Below are 11973 nucleotides of genomic sequence, written 5' to 3' on the forward strand. Positions count from 1 at the left end.
TAGTTTAACAAAGGAGGTAAAAGACCTATTTAGTGAAAACTGCAAAACTTCTGAAAGGAATTTAAAATGAACTAATGTAATAGAAAAATATTCTTGGTTTAAGGATCATAATAATTGCCATCTTGAAAATGACTATCTTAACTCAAAGTAGTTTACAGAAACAGCAATTCTGAAAAAATTTCCATGGCATTATTCAAGGACATGGAGTAAATTTTTCTAAAATTTGCATTAAGCTACAAAACTCCTGACATAGCCAAAGCAATCTTGAGGAAAAATGGGAGACATTGTGTCCCCAGACTTTAAATTCTGACACAAAACTTTAGCAATCAAAATTGGTTGGTAGCGGAAGAAAAAAAGTCTCTTCTCAATGGCATAGGATTGAGAAGTCAGGGAGAAACCCTCAGATGCATGAGCAATTTATTTATGAAGAAGTGCATGAATTGGAGCAAGGAAACCTCTTTAGCCAATGATTACGGGAAAACTAGATAGTCACAATTAAAAAAAATGAAATTAGGTGCAAGCCTTCATCATACTTGGGTCTGGAGTGACCCTGTGCTTTCCCACAGTGCTTGCAATTATGAAACGTTGTGAGATCTTGACCTGCTCCATTCAGAGTAAGGTGTTAGAAATCTCAGACAATCGTGAAAAATAAGAAAAAGAATAAAACAGAAGCAATAAGGGAAAAATAGACCCCTCTTTCACCCTGTAAACAAAAATCAACTCAAGTAAATTAAAATTTTTATATTGCACTTGAATCTTGAAAAATCCATTGGGGAAACATAGGCAAGACTCTCCAAAATCATGACCACAGTGAAGTCTGAAATGTAAGAACTCAAGTGGCAAAGGTAATAAAAACAGAAACGGAACTATATCAAACTAGAACACTTCTGCATTCTGTGAGCAATGTGCCCTACAATTAAAAGACATTCTGCTGATTGAAAGGATTTTGAGACCATATGCAAGATAAAGGACTAATATGTAAGATACATAAAGTGCTCTTAAAGCTCTCCATCACTACATGCAAAAAAATGGGCTCAGAACTCTGCCTAACACCATATACAAAAGTAAGATCAAAATGGATTAAAGACCTCAACATCAGACCAGAAACCATAAGGTACATTGAAGAAAAAGTTGGCAAAACCCTCCATGACATTGAAGCTAATGGTATCTTCAAAGATGCCACGCCACTGACTGAGCAAGTGAAAACAGAGATAGATAAATGGGACTTTCTTAAACTAAGAAGCTTCTGCACCTCCAAAGAAACAGTGACCAAAATACAAAGACAGTCTACAGAATGGGAAAGAATATTCGCCGAATACACATCTGACAAGGGGTTGATATCAAGGATATACAAAGTACTGGTTGAACTCCACAAGAAGAAAACATCCAACCCCATCAAAAAATGGGGCAATGAAATGAACAGAAACTTTCTCAAAGAAGAAATCCAAATGGCAAAAAAGCACATGAGAAAATGCTCTACATCATTAATCATCAGGGAGATGCAGATCAAAACCACAATGAGATACCATCTGACACCTCAGAGACTGGCCCACATTCAAAAGAACAAAAGCAATTGATGCTGCCACAGATGTGGCGAGAAAGGGACACTCCTTCACTGCTGGTGGGAATGCCGACTAGTTCAGCCCTTTTGGAAAACAGTATGGACGCTTCTCAAAAAATTAGAAATTGAGCTCCCATTTGACCCAGCAATACCATTCCTGGGAATATATCTCAGAGAGGCAAAAATGTATAGTCGAAGTGACATCTGCACTTGTTTGTTCATTACAGCACTCTTTACAGTAGCCAGAAACTGAAAGAAATCTGAGTGCTCAAGAAAAGATGACTGGTTAAAGAAACTTTGGTACATCTACACAATGGAGTACTATGTAGCTCTTAGAAAAGATGAAGTCATGAAATTTACATACAAGTGGTACAATATGGAAAGTATCATACTAAGAGAAATGAGTCAGAAAGAGAGGGATAGACATAGAAAGATTGCATTCATCTGGGGGATATAAAATAACAAAATATGAGATTAATACCCAAGAATAGCTGAGATCAACACCAGGAGGATTACTCCATAGCTTAGAGGCCAGCCGGGTATTCTAGGGGATAGGGCAGTTCAGATAGAGAAGGGAGCACCAAATGGAGGGTGTTCGGAGGATCCTCCCAGGAGGGGAGATGCATGTTGAAAGTAGACAATGGACTGAATATGTTTGCCACTCAATGCCTCTTTTGCTGACCACAACACCCAAAAGGAGAGAGAGAACAAAAGGGAATGCCCTGCCACAGTGGCACGGGGGGGATGGGAGGATGGGGGGAGGGATATTATCCATGGTGGTGGAAAATGGGCACTGGTGGAGGGATGGGTATTTGATCATGGTATGACCGAAACCCAAGCACAAAAATTTGTAAATCTACAACTGTACCTCTTGGTGTTTCACTAAAAAAAAAAAAAAAAAAAAAAAAAAAAAAGCTCTCCATCAGAAAAACCGATTCAAAAATGTGGAAAGGAAAGGAATGACATGGTCTCAAGATGTGAAATTGACCCAGAGGCAAAGGAAATTCGTCATCATTGATTATCAGGGAAATGCAAATCAAAGTGAAAATAAAACATCACTCACATGGGGACTCACAAATGTGTAACACAAAGCCAGAAATGAGTAAGTGCCAGTGGGGGTGTGCCAGATAGGAACCTCATTTTTCATTGGAGAGACTGGTTTGGCTCAGCCTGAAGGACATCTCCACACCTGTACTCATCACTGCATTGTTGACTGCAGCCAGGATCTGGAAACAACGCAAGTGCCCACAAGAGATGAGTGGATAAAGAGCTTGTACAAACACACGTGCAATACCGCTCAACTGTGAGAAGAGGTGAAAGCTTCACCTGGCTGAAACTTGGATGGAATTGGAAGCTGTTATAATAAGTGAGCTGAGAAGAAAAAGACAAATGCCAGATGATCGTCCTCATGTGGAGGATGAAGAAGCAAAGTAAGTGTATTTGACAGTCACCAGTGGGAATGAACCCTGAGATGTGATTGTGACAGAACAGGGAATTGAGGGAAAACATTTGTGGGTGGGCTTTGATTAAGCCACACCTGGGCGTGCTCAGGACTTACTCCTGTCCCTGTGCTCAGGGCTCAGTCCTGATGATGATCAGGGTGCTGAAGATCAAGTCTGGCTACATGCTCAATGAGAGCATTGTGCCTGTTGCACTACCTGATATTTTGCCCATTTTGTGCCTAGTATTCATTTGTCCTAGTGAATTTTTAAGCTCAATTCTTTTTTATGAAGTAGTTTATTTAAAGAAACTCTTAGAGAAATTAGAAACACATAAAATATGAGAAACTACTCAGTTGCTGAAAATTTGCCTAGTTTGTGCCTACTGTTAATTTGTTCTAGTGAATTTCAAGCTCAGTTCTGTTTTATCAAGTTACTAGTTTATTTAAAGATGCTTTCTTAGAGAAAAATGATAAATATCTGAAATGTAAGAAATTAATCTATTTTTTGTTTTGATAGATTTCCTTTTTTAAAATAATTCCAAGAAATGACTGACATGTGCATCTCAAGAAGATTTTACGTTATATATGACTGGTTAAATCAAATACTGGGCACCATGCATGACTAGGTAGTTCGTATTTCTATAAAACTTTTCCCTTAATTATATTGTAAAGATTAATCTCCTTGAATTTTTTAAATTTAATTTTTATGAGTTGAATTTATAATTATATGTTGTAATGATAATATATATATATATATATATATTAGTGAGATACCATGTACAGCTACATGGTAACTAGTTTGTAAATAGACTTACAAACTGTCGTATTTGGGTTTCAGTTACACAATGATCAAGTACCCATCATCCACTAGTGCCCATCCATTCTCCACCAATGAACCCAGTAGCCTGCCCACTACCCCACCCCCACCCCACCCCACCTCTATGGCAGGGCATTCCCTTTTTCTCTCTCTTTCCTTTAGGGTGTTGGGGTTTGCAATAGAGGTATTGAGTGGCCACCGTGTTCGGTCTATAGTCTACTTTCAGCCTTTCAGCACGCATCTTGCATCCCCAGCGAGTCCTCCAAACACCCTTTACTTGGTGTTTCCTTTTCTGTCTGAACTGCCCTTTCCCCCAGCATGTGCTGCCGGCTTCCAAGACGTGGAGCAGACCTCCTGGTACTTATTACAACTATTCTTACCACTTTGTAGTAGAGTTTGAGGATGGAGAGGGTGATGCCTCCCCACCCTTTTCCCCAAGAACTGCTTTAGCTATTCGTGAGCATTTGTTGCTCCAAATGAATTTTAGGAGTGCTTGATGATCCATTTCTTTGAAGAATTTCATGGCTATCTTCATAGGGATCACATTGAATCTGTATAGTGCCTTGGGGAGTATTGCCATTTTGACAATATTAATTCTTCCTATTCATTAGCAGGCGATATGTTTCCATTTCCTCATGTCCTCTTTTATTTTGTGGAGTAGCGTTTTGCAGTTTTCTTTGTAGAGGTCCTTTACTCCTTAGGCTGATTCCGAGGTACTTGATTTTCTGGGGCACAATTTTTGGGTACTGCGACTTTATTGTCCAAGTCTATTGTTTCAAGGAGTTTCTTGGTAGAGGCTTTTAGGATTCTCTAGATATAGTATCATATCATCTGCGAATAGTGAGAGCTTGATTTTTTCCTTTCCTATATGGATGATAATAATATTATTACACATAGTTTAAATTCACTAAAGTCAAAGATAAAAGTTAATTTAAACCCTTTACATAATTTTATAGAAAAGAAGTATCCATTAATTTTGCTGAAGTATATGTGTTTTAAATGTGTTGCATATTTTTTAGTCAGCAGATATACCATTTAAAATTAAAGTTGGTCGGGGCTGGAGAGATAGCACAGCGGGTAGGGCGTTTGCCTTGCACGTGGCCGACCCGGGTTCTATTCCCAGCATCCCATACGGTCCCCTGAGCACCGCCAGGAGTAACTCCTGAGTGCAGAGCCAGGAGTAAGCCCTGTGCATCTCCAGGTGTGACCCAAAAAGGAAAAATAAATAAATAAATAAAATTAAAGTTGGTCATATATTCATTGTGTGAATTAACGTTGAAAGCTATGTTTATTCTCGGAATTTCTTTCAAAGCGAATGGCCATAATAATATACCTATCTCTGTAATATACCTTTAATGTTATTGAGCATTATTGGAAACAATTGTTTTTACATAAATCTGAGTTGCATAACTTAAAAATGTTGTTAGTTCAGTGTATTCTTTGTTAAAAGACTAAGAAATTATATATATTATTAGGTATTAAAAGTTACTTGAAAGCCAAAATGTCCCATCTCAGTTTCTTAGGTTTCTGACAGCTCTTTCTGCAGTCTGAGCGTCCATGTGGTATAGAGGAGTAGGGGTTAAGGAGTCCAGGCGAGGCACCATTATTTCTGCTTTTAATACCTGCTCCTGTTTTCTGGGTTTGCAGACAGCATGTACGCTTTCTTGTTTTCTAAAAGTTTTCTGTGAAGAATGCAATAATCTATCCACATAACTAATCTGAAGATTGCAATTTGTTATTAAGGATGCAGTTTTATTTATTTTATAATGTCATGACAATACTGAGTAAGTTTCGCATTATAAACTAATGTGTTTGATTTTTAAGGTGGCATTGAACTGTATTGACTTAAACATCCTTTTTAATACATATGTAGGTTAACTTGATCTTATAATCCTATGGATAAACTTTTATACCCAACCATTTGAAGCTGCATTGGAAGACATTTGGTCATAGTGCCTTCTTCTACTAGGTCAGTTATTAAGCACTTTCTCCTTTATGTTGATGAAATAATCCTCTATATTTGGCAGTTTGTTCAGAATTCTGGTTAAATTTTCTGAAATATTTTATATGTAAAATTTGTATTTGGGGGCTGGAGCGATAGCACAGTGGATAGGGCGTTTGTCTTGCACGCAGCCAACCCTGGTTGGATTCCCAGCATCCCATATGATTCCCTGAGCACCGCCAGGAGTGATTCCTGAGTGCATGAGCCAGGAGTAACCCCTTTGCATCGCTGGGTGTGACCTAAAAAAAGCAAAATAAATAAATAAATAAAATTTGTATTTGGTAATAATATTTGCTTAAAGTTATTGTACACTTAAAATTTGAAATATTTTCAATATGCTTTGTATACTATATATTTACACTGAAAATAATTGACTTTATTTTAATGTTTAGTATAGAGCTAAACCATAATCCTATAAAAGATGAAAAACCAAGCACGTGGAATTAAAAAAAATAGGAAAAGCAAAACAAAAATTAGCAAGTACAAGTGAGAAAACAATAAAGATTAGTAATAAGAAAAATAGGAGAGATTTAAATACTTCAGTAAAATATAATTTTACTTTGGTGACACTGTGACTACAAAACATGTGGTAGAATCTTAATATAGTAATTACTTTTTAAAGCTCTTTTTGTAGGGCTGCTCTATGAAATTTTTATACCATCATATTTAATAGTAAATAATAAATTAGTTTTAGTCAACAATCATATTTAATAGTTTGCTTTTATGCATGTATTCACCCATGCTTGTAACTATAGAAAAGATTTCTTTTAGCTTCCATGAGATTTACATAGAAACGTTTATCGCAGAGGACCGAGCTCACCCTGCTGGTGAAACAGACCATGTACACATTCAGTCTCCATCACCAGACAACTGAATGGCAGCAGTCATTTGAGAAAATGCTGCTGTTTTCTCCAATATCAGAATACAGTGTGGTGTGCTTTTTCTCTTCAGCATTTCTTACCTGCATGCATTCCTTAAAGCTATACTTTTATTCAAATAATTTATCAGACTATTTGAAGTGTGCTTCCACTTATAAAAGTTATATTTGCGTTTTCAGAGGAGTTCATTTGACCTTTTTTTGTACTTAAAACAATATTAATTTGAGGCTGGAGCCACAAATTAAGCTGCACAGCGGGTAGGGCATTTGCCTTGCACACGGCCAACCTGGGTTCGGTCGCCAGCATCCCATATGGTCCGCTGAGCACCGCCGGGAGTAACTCCTGGGTGCATAGCCAGGAGTAATACCTGTGCATCGCTAGGTATGTCCCCCCCAAAAAAGAAGTAATATTAATTTTAGGTAGCACTGTAGCAACGTCCACCAGTTGTCCATCGATTTGCTCGAGCGGGCCCAGTAATGTCTCCATTGTGACACTTGTTGTTACTGTGTTTGGCATATCAAATAGGCCACGGGTAGCTTGCCAAACTTTGACATGTGGGCGAGATGCTTTCGGTAGCTTGCCAGGCTCTCCGAGAACAAAGATAAATAGTATTATTTAGTATTATTTAGGAGTGAACATTTCATTTGAGCAAATCTTTGAGAACCTAGGAATTATTGAAAGTAAATAAAACAATCCTTTACACTTGTTCCCCTTAGTACTGTGAATCACTTAAAATATAGCTCAGTTTAAAAAATTAAATTTTTTCCTATTATTTTATATTTTATAGTATATCTGATGATGACAAACTTGATTCTGATTTTTCTGCCCCTAAAATAAACCTGAAAATTGAGTTATATGGCATAGTAATTGAATTTAAAGTTCAAATATTTATTTTTTGACTTGTTTTTTACTTTTTATTAGTGAAACACCATGAGGTACAGTTGTAGAAGTACACATTTTTGTGCTTGGATTTCAGTTATACAATTATTGAGTACCCATCTCTCCATCAGTGCCCATTCTCCACCTCCAGTGCTCCCAGTATCCCTCCCACCGCCCCATTCCCCCCATTCCATACCACCCCTGTGGCATTCCCATTTGTTTTCTCTCTCCTTTTGGGTATTGTGGTTTGCAAAAGAGGCATTGAGTGGCAATCTTGTTTGGTCTATAGTCTACTTTCAGCATGCTTCTCCCATCCTGGGAGGATCCTCCTAACACCCATTATTTGGTGCTCCCTTCTCTATCTGAGCTGCCTTTTCCCTTTCCCCCCAGCATGTGTGGATGGCCTCCAAGTCATGGAGTGAACCTCCTGGTACTTATCTCGGCTATTCTTCGTTGTTAGTCTCTTATTTTGTTACTTTAGATTCCCAGATAAACGCAATCTTTCTATGTCTGTCCCTCTCTTTTTGACTCATTTCGCTTAGCCTTGGAGTGTTTTTATTCGGGTCTCTTTTAGCTGGCACTCTTCTGGCTCCTTGGATCTGGATGTCTGCATTCTTTAACTTTGGGAACTGTTCAGCAAGATTTCTAAGAGTTTCATTGTATTGGTGGTGCTGTTTCTGTGCTGGTGATAGAGCCCAGGCCCATGTACATGAGGAGCAGATTCTTCATCGTTCAGCTTCTTCACCCCTCCCCCCACAACTCAGTTTAAATGTAAAGGTAAAGGTAAAGGTAAAGGCCCTCCCCTTGATCGTTGATTTGCTCGAGCGGGCCAGTAACATCTCCATTGGAGACTTTGTTGTTACTGTGTTTGGCATATCGAATACTCTCGGTAGTTTGCTGGGCTCTCTGAGAGGGGCGGAGGAATCGAACTCGGGTCGGCCATGTTGGCCGCTTGTAAGGCAAACTCCCTTATTTTAAGAAATTCATTTATATAGTACTTTTTAGAACTGAGCAAGTAAACATGTGAACAATTAAAGAGCTTTTTTAAAAAAATTTTATTGTATTTCAGTGCTATGGATCTTCTTGACTCAGTTGATATGATGAAACAAAATCTGCAAGATGGCAAATTCAAACCTGATGGATGTTTTTACAACAACACAAGAAAATAGTAAGCTTCCTTAAGTTTTTTTTTAATTTTTAAGAATACAAATAAATTTATTGGCATTTAATGATTTTTTGAATTAAAGATCTGCTGTAAGTTATTATTTGATTTATAGCTGGAAATAGAGTGACTTTTCTTTAAAAAAATTTTAAATTGACAGGGCCAGAGAGACAGTACAGCAGAAAGGGAGCTTGCCTTGCAGGCTTCTGACATGGGTCCATCTATGGTCCCTTGAACCCTCAGAAGTGATCCCTGAGCACAGAGCCAGGAAGAAGCCCTGAGCACAGCTAGCTGTGGCGCCAAAACAAAACAAGACAAAACCAAAAAAATTGACTTGTGGTAAGTTAATTCTAATTTACAATTAGTATTACTGAAGTATCATTTACTTATATCTTTTTGAATTGCTCAATTCTATATCACAGTTTGTTATATATCATTATCAATATAACATAATATCAGACACATTAAAACTGCATTATCAAACTTGTTTTTGAAAACCTAAAAATGTCAAGGAAGTCTATATGTTGCAATCCCTTTAGAAAATCCAAGCCTATAGTTACTCCTCTAAATTTTTTCCTTATTTCTAGAGCTGACAGTTGACTTATTAAAACTACTATTTAGGATTTAAATTACTAATTGGATTTAAATTATTATTTGGTCATTGTCATTGTCATTGTCATTGTCCTCCCGTTGTTCATCAATTTGCTCAAGCGGGCCCAGTAACATCTCCATTGTGAGACTTTGTTGTTACTGTGTTTGACATATCGAATACGTCACGGGTAGCTTGCCAGGCTTTGGTGTGCGGGCGAAATACTCTCGGTAGCTTGCAAGGCTCTCTGAGAGGGGCAGAGGAATCGAACTCGGGTCAGCCATGTTGGCTGCGTGCAAGGCAAACGCGCCACCCGCTGTGCTATCACTCCAGCCCTGGGTAATTTAAATATTACTCAAAATGTTACCAAAAATATTTCAATGATTTGATAGAGCTATATTATGTTTATTCTAATAAAACTCATTCCTTTGCTTATTTTCCAAAGAGAATGAGAAAATTATTGTATTAATTCAAAAAGGGTTGAATATAAGTAAATGTATAGGTAATGTTCACTTGGCATTGTATATTTAGAGAAAAATAATATAAAAATATTTAATGCTATTGGTTTGAGCATATTAAATGTATGGGTTTTTTTTTATTTGAATATGGGAATTCAGCTGGTAGAACAATTCTTGAAGTAAATTTTGCTCTCCAAGTTACAGATGTAATCATGGAAGCATATTGGAAAACATAGGCTAAAAATGAAGCAATCAAAACAACTATCTTAAAAACAAATAATAAACTAACAGTAACGAAGCCATCTTCTCTGCCCATCTTCTCTGAAAACTAAAAAGAAGGCCAGGAAGGCATCCGGGACTCTGGTTTGAATTCAGGGACGCCAATTTGCTCCCCAGGTCAGTATTAAACCCCACCTATGAAGAGCAACATCGTGGAATGAAGAGGAACAGCCATGTATTTCTTCACCTCTCCATAATTAATCATAGACATACACAGACATTCTAACTACAACAATGCACAAGAAACAACTTCAAATTACAACAGTCACAATAGTAAAGCAACACAGAAACCCACTAAACAGTGCAGATTCTAGCCCAGATGAACCAACCAGTAACAATGAGCTATATAACCTCTCTGATAAAGAATTTAGAATGAGATTGATGAAGATCCATAGGAAACTCAAAAAAACAATGGAGTGCACCGCCAATGAAACACAAGAGGATATGAGAGCAGAAATAAGGAAAATGCAAATGAAAATACAAGCATAAATGCCAGATCTAAAACCTGGAAGATGAAATGAAAAACTCACTGGGAAACCTCATTAACAGAGTAACAGCTTATGAACACAGAATCAGTGAACTCCAAGATGAGGTGCAGGAAATCTCCAGAAGACACCAGAAGATAGAAAATAGCCTCAAAATAAACCAATAGATGACAGGAGAACTTTGGGATAAATTCAACAACAATGGAAGAATCCTTGAGTTCCCAGAGGGACAGGGGAAAAAAACCTATGAAGAAGCAACTGTCAAGGCCATCATTTCTGAGTTCCCATAGCTGAACAGCACATGCACCCAAATCCAGGGGGCCCAACAGGTGCCAGCTAAAAGAAATAAAAATGAAAATACCATGAGATGCATCTTAATCAGAATGCTGAAAATGATAGAGATAGAATACTGAAAGAAAACATCACAAAAGGACATCACTTACAAAGGAGCATCCTTAATATGTACAACCAACTTATCGGATTAAATCTTCCATGCTTGAAGATAGTGGTGAAATACAGTGAATAAAATTCAATGAAACAAATGCCTCACCAAGAATACTTTACCCACCAGATTCTCATTCAGATTTTGAAGGAACAAAACACAACTTCACAGCTAAACTTCATAGACTTAAAGCCATTTAGATGGGTCACTTTAAGATAAGACAACCCCCACAGTCATAGCGAATTCTTACAAAAAGATGGCACAAGCCCTCCCCCCCTTAACGAAAATCTCTCTCAAAGTCAGTGGGCTAAATATACCAATTAAGAAAAACAGAATGGTAGGATGGATTAAAAAATTGAAACCAACACTCTGTTGTCTGCAAGAAACATATTTAAACAGCAAACATAGACTCAAAGTCAAAGGCTAGAAAACAATTGTTAAGGATATCACTTGATCACTTGACTTCCTGTTACTCATCGATTTGCTTGAGTGGTTGCCAGTCATGTCTCCATTTGTCCCTGTCAGGTGCTAGTGTAGCCCAATGGCATCTGTTCGTTCTAGGAACATGAAGAGCCTCAAACAGATTGTTCAGGGTCTTGATGAAGAAGTCTGACCATCTTGTAGGTGGGCGGCCACGCAATCTTTTGACATCCCGTGGAATCCAGTCGGTAATGGCTCTAGTCCAGTGGCAGTCTCCAAATATCATTACATGTCCAGCCCATCTGATTTTCGACGCCTTGGCAAACAAAACAGCATCCCTGATTCTTGACCATTGAAGGAGGTTGGAACTCCAGATTCTTTCTCTCATTTGAGTGAAAAGTGACACTCCATGCATAGCCCTTTCGATTCCTCTTTGGAAGACCCGAATAGCATTCTCATCCTGTTTTCATAGGGCCCAGGTCTCTGAGGCATATGTTAATGCAGGAAGAACAGTGGAATTGAAGAGATGTGCCCAGAGCCAGAGGTTCTTTGTCCTCTTA

General features: G+C 37.9%; 1 non-coding gene across 1 annotated transcript; it reads left to right on the forward strand.

Annotated features, from left to right (window-relative positions):
- Positions 1 to 514: 514 nt before the first annotated feature.
- On the forward strand, positions 515 to 641 carry LOC130031284 (small nucleolar RNA SNORA9). The gene has a single exon (XR_008793632.1). It is a non-coding gene; the product is annotated as a small nucleolar RNA SNORA9 (small nucleolar RNA).
- The last annotated feature ends 11332 nt before the right edge of the window (positions 642 to 11973 follow it).

This window comes from Sorex fumeus, unplaced genomic scaffold (genome assembly GCF_029834395.1).
Source record: "Sorex fumeus unplaced genomic scaffold, SorFum_2.1 ptg000046l, whole genome shotgun sequence".
NCBI lineage: Eukaryota > Metazoa > Chordata > Mammalia > Eulipotyphla > Soricidae > Sorex > Sorex fumeus.